Genomic DNA, 18188 nt, shown 5'->3' on the forward strand with positions numbered 1-18188 from the left:
TTACTTTTATCACCAATTTTGCTTTGTTCTCTTTGTATTCTTAGTTTAAAGCTAATTTCTTTGACCTTGAAGACGGCCTCTCATCTGAATGCATTTTGTCAGTTTTTCTACTAGAGGGTGTTAGTTCATGTGTGTCATTTAGATAACAATGTGCTCATGCACGTGGAATTCCTAGGAGCCAGCACTGATTGGCTAAAATGCAAGTCTATCAAAAGAACTGAAATAAGGGGATAGTCTGCAGAGGCTTAGATACAAGGTAATAACAGAGCTAAAAAGTATATTAATATAACTTTGTTGGTTATGTAAAACTGGGGAATGGATAATAAAAGGGATTATCTATCTTTTAAAACAATACAAATTCTGGTGTAGGCTGTACCTTTAACTAAAATAGTGCTCAGTCCGACAGCATGCGTTACAAGAGCAGAGCTAATCATGCTTATATCTAATTGCTCATCACTTGTAGGCTCAGATAAAAGCAGCTTCTGTCGCATTGCCTGTACAACAGTTTGTACCTCCTCACAATGATTTAAACAAAATGAGATCAGGACCTCTACCTGAGGCAAGAGTACAGCAGCCAGTTCTTCACAAATGAGGTTTGTAAGATCTGCAATCTTGGCAATTAAGCAATCTGTATGCCTCAGGTGGGTGAGAGTTGATGTTCACTCTCCAGCTTTCTCCAGTTTCAGCAAACAGTCTCAACTTGTCCAAGTAGCTAAATTATAAGATTGGGCCTATACAGAATGATGCAATATGCATGATAGTACTAGGTCTAGTACGTAGCTCAAACTCCATGCTGCTATTAAGTTGCTGGCCCAAGGCAAGTCCTGGTCATCCCATGTTTATTACAATATAGGCTATCAACCCTTCTACAGAGAATAGTAGACTGGTGTAGGAATAGATCACATACAAATGGGTACAATTAGAGCACAACTTACTAGAGGAGAAACAATTAGGGGGTAAATGATAGTTATCTAGATCTTATTGGCCAAAATGCAATAAAGCCTACACTATTATAGGGGAAGTATTTCATATTTGGAACATGATACTTCTCTAAATTCCATCTGCATACTGCCTTCACCGCTTACTCCTATCCTTACTGATGACTCATTGCCCTTTAGTGAAAGTTTTAGTTTTAGAGGGACCCTATCCATTAATGATGTATTAACTTTTCGTTTGGCACTGGATGGTGAAACTCTTATCCTGATATACATAATATTACTAGACAAAAGCTCCCATTTAAACATCTCTGTTCTTGGAATACGCCTATAAGGGACACCATATAATTAATTTATAAACTATTAATAATGCCCCCCCTCCTTCTCATTTCCCCCCATCTATATTAACTTATGGCAACGCAAACTTCTGTTGCCTCCATCTAAATATTAATGGAAATCTATATTTGACACAACCAAGGCTTTTATTTAAGCCTCAATCTCAGAATCAAATTATGAAGATCTTATGAGGTGGTATTTGACTCCGCATAGATTAAAAAGTATATTTCCTGCAGCTGTAGAAATTGTGGGGATGGGGCACTTTTATACATATATGGTGGTCTAACCCCATACCTTTTTGGTCTCAAGTGCTGAAAAAAATGAACCCATTATTATCAGTGCATGTTTCTTTTGATCCCTCCATAGCCCTTCTCCATAAGCCTATTCCTAAACTCTTCAAATCTTATAACTGTATCCTACTAATTATTAAATAGTGCCAAAAAGGTAATACACATATATTGGAAAAACTCACAATTTCAGAATGGCAACTGCAAGTCCATTCCACGTTTGTTCTGGATAAATGACATTATCAGTTAATTAACCAACTTGAACTCTATCACTTAGTTCCTATTTTATTACATATTTAGGTGTAATGTTCTATTCTGTATTATTTCATTTTCTAAGATCGCTCCTCCATTTTAATTTTTTGTGTTTAAGGCGATGTCCCGGACATATTTTGGAGATGTCCACCCACTTCTGCATTTTCTGTGTTTTATTAATTTCTTATTTGTTATATTTTGTTCTTCTCTGATGTCAGCCTATTGCATTTTTGTTACATATATCTAAAAGACTCTCTGATATTATTCATTGACACTTTATGAATATTATATTGCTCAGTATCTGGAATCAAAGTTATTAATGATGAATTTCTAGGGCAAGCAAAGCCAATGTACTGAACTTTCTTCTATATTCTCTTTGTATTGTAATTAGAGAACATTACGCCTAGATTACAAGTTTTGAGCGCTATAGGGAAATTAACGAACACAAAAAAAGTGGCGTTATTTAATTCCCTATAGCGCTGTCATTACAAGTTTTAAAAAACCTGGCTTGTGCGGGTGATATGGTGCTTTTAAGCTCCATACTGCACCAAAAACAAGCGCTGTTCTGACTTGCTCGTGCACGCTTTCCCCATAGACATCAATGGGAAGAGCGGGTCAGAAAAAAGTCTAACACCTGCAGTCGTGGAAAGAAAAGCTCAGTAACGCAGCCCCATTGATTTCTATGGGGGAAAAGGAACTAACGTTTAAACCTAACACCCTAACATAAACCCCGAGTCTAAACAACCCTAATCTGCTGCCCCCGACATCGCCAACACCTACATAATGTTATTAACCCCTAATCTGTCGCTCCTGATATGGCTGCCACCTAAATAAAGCAATTAACCCCTAATCTGCTGCTCCCGATATCGCTGCCACTATACTAAAGTTATTAACCCCTATTTTGCCGCACCCCAACATCACCACCACTATATTAAAGTTATTAACCCCTATTCTGCCATTCCCCGACATTGCCGCAACTAAATAAAGTTAATAACCCCTAAACCATTGGCAACCCACATCACTACCACCAAAATAAACCTATTAACCCCTAAACCACCAGCCCTCTACATCGCAACAACCTAAATTAAATTATTAACCCCTACACCTACCCCTAAACTTTACCCTACCCCTAAACCTAACCCTAACCCTAATGTAACCCTAACCCTAACACACCCTAACTTTAACATAATTAAAATAGAGCTACATTAAAGTTAAAATTATTAACTAAATAATACCTATTTAAAACTAAATACATACTTACCTTTGAAATAAAACCTAAGCTAGCTACAATATAACTAATAGTTATATTGTAGCTAGCTTAGGTTTTATTTTTATTTCACAGGTAAGTTTGAATTTATTTTAACTAGGTAGACTAGTTAGTAAATAGTTATTAACTATTTAATAACAACCTAGCTAAAATAAATACAAAATTACCTGTGAAATAAAACCTAAGCTACCTTACACTAAAACCTAAAATTACAAAAAATAAAAAAACCTAACATTAGAAAAAAATTAAAAAAACCTACCAATTTTTGCTACAAAAAAAACAAACACCCTCTAACAGTATACAAACACCCACCCCCAAACTACCAAGGTCCCTTAAAAGTGCCTTTTGTAGAGCATTTCCCTAAGTTAAACAGCTCTTTTGCTACAAAAAACAAACACCCCCTAAAAGTATACAAACCCCCACCCCCAAACTACCAAGGGCCCTTGAAAGGGCCTTTTGTAGGGCATGACCCTAAATTAGACAGCTCTTTTGCTACAAAAAACAAACAAACACCGCCTAACAGTATACAAACCCTGCCCCCAAACTACCAAGGGCCCTTAAAAGGGCCTTTTGGGAGACCCTTAATAGGACCTTTTGTAGGGCATTGCAGATTAAAGGTTAATACATTTATTATAGTGATTACGATGCGGGAGGGCCTCGGTTTAGGGGATAATAGGCAGTTTATGGGTGTTAGTGTACTTTTTAACAAAAAAAATTAGAATGTTGCAAAAATTGCCAGCAAAAATCATCTATGCTTTTATATTAAAAATGGTATCTTAGTCACACAATATAGCCATATTCTTCTTAGCCAGTCACCAACTTACAAGGTGCCCCAGTGTTAATTGGTCCTAACACTACATTTCTTTGCCTTTATGGGCTGAATAATTCCTGCTTTCTCTTGATAATAAAACTAGGTGATAAGCCTGCCCAGAGGACAGTCTATTTATTTTTTAAGCTACAGATGTAGCGAGACCCTTTTTGGACGGACTGCTGTCCTAAATATATCCAAAATATTTTATATATATAATAAGCTACAGGTGTAGCAACACCCTATTTGGTCACACATATTTTATATATATATTTAAGCTACAGATGTAGCGACACCCTATTTGGATTGACTGCTGTCCTAAATATATCCAAAATTGCTGATCTTCTAATTATGTCTACTTTGAGTATATTTGTTTGTAGACCACATTTTTTGTAAAACAGGCATAACTTCCTGTTAATAAGTAGCCTTGTTTTCGTCCATCTATGACTTTAACATCAGCAGAGCTTTTTACTCGAGAGAAAGCTATATATATATATATATATATATATATATATATATATATATATATATATATATACATACGATGGCTTAAAACAGGTTAAGTCAAATAGATGACAACTCTATCTAAAGTTTAACCTTGAGACTTGTTAATGGTCATAGCGAATGCCAATTTAACAGGAAATTTTCTTCTTCGTAATATAAAAGGAAGCTCTGTATTACTTGGGGCTAAGTCTATTTGGGGAATAAAGACATTTTGCCCTTCAGCAGTACCTGTTAGTACTTGAGCAATAATTAAGTTTTGTCGCAAAGCTTTCACAACCAATCTGGTGTCGTTACAGAGACCTCTCTTAGTATTAAGGTTACGCAAAAGCATATTAATACTGCCAATTTTGAGATTGAGTTTATGAACTGGCATTCCAGAAGGAGCCAATTCATTTAAAAACTCAACTGGGTAATTATCCCTGCCCTCCTGTGATTCATCATCAATAGAATCAGTGCTTAAAGGGACAGTAAAGTCAAAACTAAACTTTCATGATTCAGATAGGGCATGCAATTTGAAACAACTTTCCAATTTACTTTTATCATCAAATTTGCTTTGTTCCCTTGGTGGTATTTTTGAAAAGTTAAACCTAGGTAGGCTCAAACTGATTTCTAAACCGCTGAAAACCGCCTCTTAGCTCAGAGCATTTTGAAAGTTTTTCACAGTTAGACATTGTTAGTTCATGTGTGTCATATAGATAACATTGTGCTCACTCCCGTGAAGTTATTTAGGAGTCTTCACTGATTGACTACACTGCATGTCTGTCAAAGGCACTTAGATAAGGAGGCTGTCTGCAGAGGCTTAGATACAAGGTAATCACAGAGGTAAAAAGTATATTAATAGTGTAGACTGTCCCTTTAAATAACTAGAGGTTTCATCTTCTAACAAACTAAGAACTTCTTTGTTGATCTTGTCAACATCACTTTTTTTGGACATAAAATTGTCATTTTGGCAAACTTAAAAGCATCAGAATTTTTTAACTGTTCACCAAAAATCTCCTTTGCAATGGAGTCTTTGCAGATCATTTGAGATGGAATTTCAAAGATATCTTCATAAAAGCTATGGTTGTTTGTGAGTATTCCATCACCAAGCTTTAGAAGCCAAGAGCTAAACTCAGGATCAACAGATCAACAGATCTTACATTATTTGTCAGCTTCAAAAGCTTAAACTTATACCAGAGTTGATAGAATTTTATGCTGGTTTCAACTACAGCTGATCTACTTCCATGTGCAACAACAGGAAGAGTTTCTCTGAAATCACCTCAGAGCAGAATTGTTTTTCCTCCAAAAGGTTTGTTGTTATTCATCAGCTCTTGAAGGAGTTTGTGAGTGCATCACTTTAAGACATGTAAGATTCATCCCAAATAATAATCTTTGCTGTACGAATCATTTGCGCATAATTAGAGGTTTGCCTCATGGAAGAGGTTGAAGTATCCACCAAAGGAACTGGCAACTTAAATTGCAAGTGGTATGTTTGTGCACCTTCAAGCAAATTTGCTGCAATACCCGTTATACCCGTTGAAGCAACTGGTAATGCTACCACACTGCTTCCTCTAAATGTCCTCAACAAAGTCTTGTATAGGTAGGTTTTACCACTACCACCAGGACCATCAAGGAAATAACACCTCTGTGGTAAAGTGTCATTTTCTGATGCAACAATGATTTCTTCAAAACTTTGTCTTTGAAGATCATTAAAAGATGCCTTCATTTAGACTCCAGTATAACTTTCAAAAGCAGCATCATAGAGGTCTCTGGGATTTTCTGGTAAATTGTTTGGAGTATTTGGTAAACCAAAATCCTGACAATTTTTGCCATTAACAATCAAGATATCCTGAATATCTCTAAGTGCATAATTTGAACAATTTTGACAGTCTATTGTGTGACCAGGGTCTTGAAAAGTCTTCAAAGAGTTTTTCTTTGTACTTTTCAAAAAGTTCTTAAGCATTTGGTGGAGAAGCTAAAACACAAATGTGAGCAAAAAGCTCTATAAGCAGTCGAGGCAACATTTCACTTGCAGCTTCATGCAAAGATAAGTCCCATGATTGATCATCTTCAAAAAGAAAGCCTTTTTGGAGCTGCTTCTTTAAAAGTATAAAATTGAACTCCATCAACTGTTTGGATATCTTCAAAAGAAGTTGCTCTTTTAACATGGAGTAAAAGTAATCTTAAACAAAATCTCTCAACATCTGTAGTTAAGTTTACAGAGTAGATGCAACAAATTGTGATATTTGCACAATCTTGTACTCTTTTTTTTCCATTTTGTTGTCTTTTGATGAAAAACTAAATGCCGAGGAATATCTGTATACAGAAATGCATGAGCTGACAACTTTTTGGTTTAAATTAAACCAAGAGGTCAAAGTTGTGTCTCTTGATTTTGAATTTTCTGATTTACTGATTGTTCTCCAGGAAGGTGAACTTCTAATTAGACATTTGCCTTGCTAAAAATGTTGTTTTGTTTCATTTTCATTAGTTAAAAAAAGTTTAGTAAAGTTTAAAAAAAAAAATTGTTTCGGAAAATTATGTTAAGTTAAATAGTTTTTTTCGGATCCATTCATTTTTTTCGGATCCATTCTTTATTCATATGCATTATTCTATTCTGAAGTTTAGAATATAATAATGCATATGAATAAAGAATAGATCCGAAAAAAATGATTTAACTTAACGTAACTAATATGCCAGCGATTGCCGAAACAAAATGATCTAAAACCGCCACCACCACCCAACCGGGGTGTAACCGGGGGATGGACTTGAATATCAGGTATTTCTGCAGAAATAAAGCTTTCAATTTCTTCAGAATTTTAGGCTTATCTTCTGCAGATAAAATAAGCAAAATATGTGCATGTGGTAATCCACGTTTCGGAAATTCAATAACATGAACTTTGGCAGCTGGTTTACCCAAAACATGTTTTGTGATATCATCAAGAAGTCCTTGAAGTTTTAAATGAAAAACTTTGGCCACTAAATCAGGGCTTTCAGATTGACAACAATTTCAGAACATTTCGAGTTACATGTCATGGTTATGAAAAAATCAGGCTTCCTATACTTTCTAACAATAGCCATGGCATCTTGCTAATTCTGTACCATGTTTCTTGGACTACCTTGGAATGTAGATGGAAGTATAACTGGTTTGCCTGGAAGTAAGCCCTGTTCGGCAGCTACACTGTAAGATGGTCCATGAGACCTGTATACTACAATTTTGACTGATTTTGTCTAACATAGTTAAACGATTACCCTCTGTCTTAACGTATGCATCTACAAAGTACTGCTGGGACAATTTGCCAGCACTCCGAAGTGGGTTAAGCTCATGCCGAATGGATAGCATGTACCCATAAAATTGCATTTGTGAGACCCCTTCTCTTGGCTTTGCTAAGGATTGAGTTCTTATATTTCTAACAGTAGTAGGGTTGTAATTAAGTTTCATTTTAGGTGACCAACTTTGGTCCCCAAAAGGGAAAAGAAGTGGATACAACTTTGGCTCCAAATTTGGATCTAAAATACTTATCCTTTCTGTTTTGTTTTTCATTGTTAGGACTTAGACAATGAATAATAGGATCTTGCTCAAGAGGAGGTTCACCATCTGCATTTTGAAAAATAATAATTACCTCATTACATCGAGGAGCATTGTATCTACATTGATCATTTTTATGATCTTGTTCTATTGCCATAGTAGCAGTTCCAGGTGTAACACCATTTCGAGATGCATCTTCTAAGTATTCCTGTTCTACTTCATACAGCATTTTGCATGCTTTGGCAAAAGGATTGCTTGAAGCCATAAAAGAACTCAACTCAGTCATTTATTCAGGGTTGCACTTTTTATTTTCAGTATTCATAAGGCGCTGTTGTGCAGCCTCATCAGAATCAAGAATATATAGTTGTGCAAACTTTCGGTTATACTCATTGGAAGGATGAAGTGATCTAGTTCTGTGATCAATTTGTCCATTAATTCTAAAGCAGTAAGGCCCATAACTGGGAGGAGGAGCAATATTAACCCCCATTGAAGTAAATGCTAAAGAATTATTTAAAGATCTAATGTTTTTGTGAAAGTTTTTTTAATGTTTATGAGTTCCTGTCATTAGGCTTTGTATTAAAGGAGCGACTTTAATAGGTTCAATAATTACTTTTCCTTTGCTGCAGCATTGACTGAATAGTTTGATGGTTACTCTTTTGGAAAATGTAGTGCATCACAGTTGGTGGAAACATTTAGCTCTCCAAAGTTATGATGATCAAATGAATCATCATACCTCTCAATTGCAGCAATGTGTTGAGCATGTTTTGCAAAATATGTACAATGGTGTTGAACACGACTTGCACTAAGTTTGCTTTTACGTTCCCTTTCTCTATTGCTTACAATGCCTTGCAAAAGTATTCACCCCCTTGGCATTTTTCATGTTTTGTTGCCTCACAACCTGGAATTAACATGGATTGTTTGAGCATTTGTATCATTTAATTTACAGAACATGCCCACAACTTTGAAGATTTTTTTTTATTGTGAAGCAAACAACAAATAGGACAAAATAACAGAAAAAGTCAATGTGTATAACTATTCACCGCCCTAAAGTCAACACTTTGTAGAGCCACCTTTTGTGGCAATCACACCTCCAAGTTGCTTTGGATAAGTCTCTATGAGCTTGCCACATCTTACCACTGGGATTTTTGCCCATACCTACTTGCAAAACTGCTCCAGCTCCTTCAAGTTGGATGGTTTGCGCTTGTGAACAGCAATCTTTAAGTCTGACCACAGATTTTCTATTGGATTGAGGTCTGGGCTTTGACTAGGCCATTCCAACACATTTACATGTTTCCCCTTAAACCACTTAAGTGTTGCTTTAGCAGTGTGTTTGGGGTCATTGTCCTTCTGGAAGGTGAACCTCCGTCCAAGCCTCAAATCACGCACAGAGTGGTACAGGTTTTGCTCAAGAATATCCCTGTATTTAGCACCATCCATCTTTCCCTCAACTCTGACCAGTTTCCCAGTCCCGGCTGCTGAAAAACATCCCCACAGCATGATGCTGCCACCACCATGTTTCACTGTGGGGATGGTGTTCTTTGGGTGATTTGATGTGTTGGGTTTGCTCCATACATAGCGTTTTCTTTGATGGCCAAAAAGTTAAATTTTAGTCTCATCCGACCAGAGCACCTTCCTCCATACATTTTGGGAGTCTCCCACATGCCTTTTCGCAAACTCAAAACGTGACATTTTGTTTTTTTCTGAAAGTAATGGCTTTCTTCTGGCCATTCATTTGGTTATGATAGATTTGATGGTGCTCCTGGGGATCATCAAAGATTTGGATATTTTTTTTATAACCTAACTCTGACTTGTACTTCTCAACAACATTGTCCCTTACTTGTTTGTAGAGTTCCTTGGTCTTCATGGCAGTGTTTGGTTAGTGGTGCCTCTTGCTTAGGTGTTGCAGCCTCTGGGGCCTTTCAAAAAAGGTGTGTATATGTAATGACAGATCATGTGACACTTAGATTGCACACAGGTGGACATTATTTCACTAATTATGTGACTTCTGAAGGCAATTGGTTGCACCAGAACTTTTTATGGGCTTCATAACAAAGGGGGTGAATACATACGCACATGCCAATTTTCTGTTTTCTATTTCTAAGAAATAGTTTTATGTATATATTTTTCTCATTTCACTTCACCAACTTAGACTATTGTGTTCTGATCCATCACATAAAATTCAGATTAATAAAACATTGTACTTAAGGCTGTAATGTAACAAAATAGGTAAAAAGTCAATACTTTTGCAAAGCTGTTTTTTTGTTTGAGATCGTTCATTTTCTATATGTGCTTTTCTATGAACAAATGCGTTTCTTTGTTGTTCTTTATGTCTCTGATTTTCTGACATATTTGCTCTCTCTTTTCTTTCATGCTCTTTTTTTTTGTTTTTTTATATCTCTCATTTCACCTTCTTTTTGCATCAGTTTGTTCTTCTAAAGATAACTTTATTTTAGGGGGCATGTTTTTTTTAAAAAAATATTATTAGTTATTTAATAAATATATTTAAGCTACAGGTGTAGCAACACCCTATTTGGTCAGACTTAAACTAAATATATATTAAAGCTACAGATGAAGTGACACCCTATTTGGAAGGTCTGCTGTCCTATATATATATAATTAATCTACTGGTGTAGCAACACCCTATTTGGTCAGACTTATTTAATATATATATAACCTACAGGTTTAGCAACAACCTTATTTGGATGAACTGCTGTTCTAAATATATCCAAAATATGTTACATATAATATAGCTACAGGTGTAGCAACAATATTTTATTTATATAATTAAGCTGCAGATGTAGCAACACTGTATTTAGACAAACTGCTTTTATCTATATATAAATTAAGCTATAGGTGTAACAAAACCCTATTTGGCCAGACTTTTTTTTAAAAAATAATAAATAATATATATATATATATATATAAAACACCTGCAGGTGTAGTGACCTTATTTGAATGAACTGCTGTCCTAAAATCCACCTTATTTTGATGAACTGATGTCCTAAATATATCAAATAAATATACAATTGATCTAAAGTAATAATAATAGACCCTACAGTTGAAATATCAACCTATTTATACAAACTACTTTCCTAAATATATTCTATTTTTTTTAATTATTTTTTTGAAAAAATTAAATAGTATATATAGTATAAATATTTATATTATATAACTAAGATACTTATGTAGCAACACCCTATTTGGACAAACTTCTTTTTTTGTTAAGTAATATAGCTTTAAAAAAAGCTTTATAAAATTAATTCAAAAAAGCTTTTTATATAAAATGTCTAAACTTTTTATTTTGGATGACAAATAAAGCTTTAAAAAAAGCTTTTAAAAATAAATATTAGCAGGCTTTTGTATAGCTTTTAAAAAAATGTTTTGGGATAAAATAGCTAATATTGCTAAAACAGTAGACAACAATGTTCTGCTTTTAAAAGGCTTTAAATATTTAAGTTGTCCAAAACAGCATGAGCAAGGGGCGTGGTTAGTCATGAGCGACTCATGCGACTTGCCGTGAGCAAGAGGTGTGGCTTTCCTCAAACTTGCAGTATTTGATTGACACTGACGTATAAGTGCAGTATATTTCTATTTAGTATGGCCGTGTATGATTTTCAGAAGTTGCGATCGGCAATTTCCGTAACTCCGCCCACACATTATTTATACAGTTACAATGCATAGTTACTATATAAAAATTGTACACACTGACACTGAAATAATAAGCAGTTATATAAATCATGTACAAACTGACACTGTGTGCCTGCACTTTTTATCGTAAAATCATACATACACTTCCTTTCGGTACATACAGCTAAATGCTAAATTATTTAAAATGTCACTATGTACAATATATATATATATATATATATATATATATATATATAAAACAACTGCTTATTATTGTAATGTCAGTGTCTACATTATTTATACAGTCACTATGCATTGTGACTGTATAAATAATGTGTGTAGGCTGAGCCGCCTCCCAATAATAAACCTGACACTTCAAAACTAATTTTTCCTCCATCCCCCCAAAAATTGCCACTAATAATAAAATTAATAACCCCTAATCTGAAAACCCCCACATTCCAATCTACCTAATACAGTTATTAACCACTAAACTGCAAAGCCACACATATTTCTGCGATACCCCCAAAATGGCAAATAATAATAAAATTAATAACCCCTAATCTGACAACCCCCCACATCGCAATCTACCTAATGCAGTTATAAACCACTAAAGCACCAAACATAAAGATTGTAATTGATTAACTCCTAATCCGCCATTTAAACAAAATAACTAATTAATATATTAAATACTAAACCAGCAAACCCCCACAATGCAAAAAACTAATTTAAACAATTAACCTCTAAACCGCCAACCCCCACCCAGAATGCAAAGTAATTTTCCTAACAACTATGCCCCTAACCTAACACCCCCAGATATTACCCTAATTAAATTAAAATTTAAAAATAATTAAAAATCTAAATTAATTAAACAAATACCTAAAATTACAGAAAAATAAAAAAATCTAAGTTTACAAAAAATAAAAAAGCTAACATTACAAAAAAAAACAACTACATTATCCAAAAAAGTAATATTTTTAATCTAATAACTCCTTTAAAAAAAAAAAGCCCAAAATAAAACCCTAATCTAAATGAAAATACCAATAGCCCTTAAAAGGGCCTTTTGTAGGACATTGCACCAAGTTAAACAGCTCTTTTACCTCTAAAAAATCCTAAGTCCCCCCTAACAGTAAATCACCAACACCCACCTAACCCCCAATATAAAAAAACAATAAAAAAAATGAAACTACCCATTGTCCCTTAAAGGGCATTTGTATGGGCATTGCCCCTAAAAGGATATTCAGCTCTTTTACTGCCCTTAAAAGGGCAATCAGCTCTTTTTCAAGCCCAAAAAAACCTTAATCTAAAAAAAACACCCACAAATTAAAATAAAAAAGCCTAAAACTAAGCCCCAAATAGATACTCACTGATCCTGAAGCCCGGCAGAGAAGGTCTTCTTCCAGGCGGATCCATCATCTTCTATCTTAATCCGGAGCAAAGGCGGCATGGAGCAGAGGTGTGGAGCTGTCTTCCCCAATGCCTGGATCCTCAGTGGTGGTCCTCAACAGTAATCGTCCTCAGAGGCAATCCTCAGAGGCGATGTTCCTTGGCGGCGTGGGGCTCCTCTTCATGTGATCGTCAGTCGCACACTGAAGATTGAATGCAAGGGATCCCATATTTATTGGGGTACCTTGCATTCCTATTGACTGAAATTTCAAAATCAGCCAATATGATGAGAGCTACTTAAATTTTATTGGCTGATTTGAACAGCCAATTGGATTTCAGTAGCTCTAGATGCAGATAGAAGATGATGGAGCAGCCTGGAAGAAGACCTTCTCCGTCGGACTTCAGGAACGGTAAGTACCTATTTGGGGCTTAGTCTTAGATTTATTTTTTATTTTTATTTTTTTTTTTATTTTTAAGATTAGGGATTTAATAGGCTGTAAAAGAACTGATTGCCCTTTTATGGGCAGTAAAAGAGCTGGATGCACTTTAAGGGCAATGCCCATACAAATGCCCCTTTAGGGGAAATGGGTAGTTTAGGTTTTTTTAGTGTTATGTTTTTCTATTTTGGGGGGTTTGGTGGGTGGAGTTTTTAAGGGCTATTGGTAGTTTAGTTTAGGGGGTGTTTTTATTTGGGGGGGCTTTTTTATTTTCATAGAGATTAGATTATTTTTTATTTATTTTTGATAATTTTATTTATTTTTTTATAATTTTTTGTAATTTTAGATTATTTTTTTTGTAATTTAATGTTAGGTTTTATTATTTTAATGGTAACTTAATATTGGGGTTAATTTAGGGGGTGTTAAATTAGGGGGCTTATTAATTAAATTAGTTATTTGCGTTGTGGTGGGGTTTGGCAGTTTAGGGGTTAATATGTTAATTAGGTTTATTGTGATGTTGGGGTTTGGCGTTTTAGGGGTTATTAGGTTAATTATGTTTATTGTGATGTGGGGGGTTGACAATTTAAGAGTTAATAGGTCAATTAAGTTTATTGCAATGTGGGGGTTTGGCGGTTTAGGGCTTAATAGGTTAATTAGGTTTATTGCGATGTGGGGGTTTTATGGTTCAGGGGTTAATATTTTAATTATGTTATTTGCGGATTAGGGATTAATTACTTTATTATTTTACGATGTGGGTGTTTGTGGTTTAGGTGTTTGTTACTACTTCGTGCAGGAGGTTAGTTTTTTTTTGTTATACTTCATGCTGGTGGTTACGTTTTTTTGTTATTTCGTGCGGGCGGTTACGTGTTTTTTATTTATTTATTGTGGCCGGTTACGTGCTTTTTCGTTATTTTGTTTGGGCGTTTTTTTTTTTTTTTTTAAGGCTTCGGTTTGGCCTACGCTGCATCCAGATGGATTCTTTTGGCTGCTTGCACAGTCAACATTCTTTTGGCTGCCTCATGAAGCCAACATTCCTTTGAGGATGCGTGCGCAAATGGCGACACCGATGGACGTGTTAGAAATGCGATTATAGTATAGATGAGACTCACTGGCTTTAAATACAACTCACATACACTATCATGGATACACCTGAGTTTGGGTAAGATGTTTAACCAATGGAAGATGGTCGGTCTCCCTCTTTTTTTAAATACAAATCCACAAAGTTTTTTAGCACACCTTATTAAAATAGAGTTTAAATACATATCTGGGAGTGCTGCCAACAAAACTAAATAATTACACCTATTAAGGGGTATTGGTGCACAGCCTCTTGCAAATAAACAAAACAGTTTTAAATGCTGCAAAAAAAAAAATCTGCAAAAATCCCCTATGCTTTTTATATTAAAATAGGATTTTAGTCACTCAATATGGGCATATTCTGATTAGCCAGTCACCAACTTACAAGATGTCCCAATATTGACTGGTCTTAGCACTACCAAACTTTTCCTTTATGGGCTAAATCTTTCCTACTTCTCTCTTTATATACAGTACAACTCAAATATACTATCATGGATACACATGAGCTTGGGTGGGGTGTTTTAAGCAATGGAAGATGGTCAGTGTCCCTTATTTTTAAATAAAAATCCACAAAGTTTGGTTAAGCACACTTTTCAAAAATGCAGTTTAAAGGGACAGTCTACACCAGAATTTGTATTGTTTTAAAAGATAGATAATCCCTTTATTCCCCAGTTTTGCATAACCAACACAGTTATAATAATACACTTTTTACCTCTGTAATTACCTTGTATCTAAGCCTCTGCAAACTCTCCCCATATTTCAGTACTTTTGACAGACTTGCATTTTAGCCAATCAGTGCTGACTAGGTAACTCCACGTGCGTGATCACAATGTTATCTATATGGCACACATATACTAACGCCCTCTAGTGGTCAAAAACTGTCAAAATGCATTCAGATTAGAGGCAGACTTCAAGATCTAAGAAATTAGCACTTAAACCTCCTAGGTTTAGCTTTCAACTAAGAAAACCCAGAGAACAAAGCAAAATTGGTGATAAAAGTAAATTTGAAAGTTGTTTAAAATTACATACCTTATCTGAATCATGAAAGTTTACTTTGGACTAGACTGTCCCTTTAAATAGATCTCTCACAGTGCACTCCACTTGTGTGCCAATACCCTCTGTTTTGTGTAACTATTTGGGGCGCGATCCGATATAGATCGCAGTTTGCGGCGCAAGCGAGGGAACCGGCGTCGCCCGCAGTTTCAGCTCGCAACTCGAGCCATCCCATATAAGTCGCCGTCAGATGCTAACGTGCCGTAAGTCTCACAAACCAGCGATGTCCAGAAATCTGCGCAAGTACAAATTTCTGGCGTCGCCAGTGAATTGCGGCACGTTAGAATCTGCCGGCGCCTATAAAACCTGACTAAAGTTTAAAACACCCGCACTGTCTAACACGCCTCCCTAACATAGCCCGCACTGTCTAACACGCCTCCCTAACATAGCCCGCACTGTCTAACACGCCTCCCTAACATAGCCCGCACTGTCTAACCCTCTATCCGCTATCCCCCCTCACTAGCCTAACAATAAAAAAGCTATTAACCCCTAAACCGCCGCTCCCGTACCCCGCCGCAACCTAATAAAGTTATTAACCCCTAAACCACCGCTCCCGTACCCCGCCGCCAGCTATATTATATCTATAACCCCCTAAAGTGAGCCCCTAACACCGCCGCCATCTATATTAAAATTATTAACCCCTAATGTAAGCCCCTTACACCGCCGCCATCTCTATTAAAATGATTAACCCCTAATTTAATCTACCTACCCCGCCGCCAGCTATATTATCTATATTAACCCTAAGTATATTATAGTTAATATAGGTATTACATTATATATATTAACTATATTAACCCTAATTATATTAGGGTTAATATAGTTACTATAGTATTTATATTAACTATATTAACTCTATCTAACCCTAACTAAATTTATATTAAATTAATCTAATTCATTTATAAACTAAAATATTCCTATTTAAATCTAAATACTTACCTATAAAATAAACCCTAAGATAGCTACAATATAATTAATAATTACATTGTAGCTATGTTAGGGTTAATATTTATTTTACAGGTAAATTGTTAATTATTTTAACTAGGTATAATAGATATTAAATAGTTATTAACTATTTAATATCTACCTAGTTAAAATAATTACCCAATTACCTGTAAAATAAATCCTAACCTAAGTTACAAATACACCTACACTATCAATACATTTAATAAACTACAAACATCCATCTAAAAATACAATTAAATTAACTAAACTAAATTACAAAAAAAAACAAACACTAAATTACAAAAAATAAAAAAAAGATTACAAGATTTTTAAGCTAATTACACCTATTCTAAGCCCCCTAATAAAATAATAAACCCCCAAAATAAAAAAAATGCCCTGCCCTATTCTAAATTAAACAAATTTCAAAGCTCTTTACCTTACCAGCCCTTAAAAGGGCCTTTTGTGGGGCATGCCCCAAAGAATTCAGCTCTTTTGCATACAACAAATACAATCCCCCCCCCCCCATTACAACCCACCACCCACATACCCCTATTCTAAAACCACCCAAACCCCCCTTAAAAAAGCCTAACACTACCCCCCTGAAGATCTCCCTACCTTGTCTTCACCACACCGGGCCGAACTCCTGATCCGATCCGGGCGATGTCTTCCTCCAAGCGGCAAAGAAGAATTCTTCCTCCGGCGATGTCATCCTCCAAGCGGCAAAGAAGAATTCTTCCTCCGGCGACGTCTTCCTCCAAGCGGCAGCAAAGTCTTCATTCTTCCGGCGGCATCTTCAATCTTCTTTCTTCGCTCCGCCGCCGCGGAGCATCCATCCCGGCCGACTGCTGAACTTGGAATGAGGTACCTTTAAATGACGTCATCCAAGATGGCGTCCGCCGAATTCCGATTGGCTGATAGGATTCTATCAGCCAATCGGAATTAAGTTAAAAAAATCTGATTGGCTGATTGAATCAGCCAATCAGATTCAAGATCAATCCGATTGGCTGATCCAATCAGCCAATCAGATTGAGCTCGCATTCTATTGGCTGATCGGAACAGCCAATAGAATGCAAGCTCAATCTGATTGGCTGATTGGATCAGCCAATCGGATTGAACTTGAATCTGATTGGCTGATTCAATCAGCCAATCAGATTTTTTTAACTTAATTCCGATTGGCTGATAGAATCCTATCAGCCAATCGGAATTCGGCGGACGCCATCTTGGATGACGTCATTTAAAGGTACCTCATTCCAAGTTCAGCAGTCGGCCGGGATGGATGCTCCGCGGCGGCGGAGCGAAGAAAGAAGATTGAAGATGCCGCCGGAAGAATGAAGACTTTGCTGCCGCTTGGAGGAAGACGTCGCCGGAGGAAGAATTCTTCTTTGCCGCTTGGAGGATGACATCGCCGGAGGAAGAATTCTTCTTTGCCGCTTGGAGGAAGACATCGCCCGGATCGGATCAGGAGTTCGGCCCGGTGTGGTGAAGACAAGGTAGGGAGATCTTCAGGGGGGTAGTGTTAGGCTTTTTTAAGGGGGGTTTGGGTGGTTTTAGAATAGGGGTATGTGGGTGGTGGGTTGTAATGGGGGGGGGGGATTGTATTTGTTGTATGCAAAAGAGCTGAATTCTTTGTGGCATGCCCCACAAAAGGCCCTTTTAAGGGCTGGTAAGGTAAAGAGCTTTGAAATTTGTTTAATTTAGAATAGGGCAGGGAATTTTTTTTATTTTGGGGGTTTATTATTTTATTAGGGGGCTTAGAATAGGTGTAATTAGCTTAAAAA

The sequence above is a fragment of the Bombina bombina genome, chromosome 6, assembly GCF_027579735.1.
Source record: "Bombina bombina isolate aBomBom1 chromosome 6, aBomBom1.pri, whole genome shotgun sequence".
In the NCBI taxonomy this organism is placed as follows: Eukaryota; Metazoa; Chordata; class Amphibia; order Anura; family Bombinatoridae; genus Bombina; species Bombina bombina.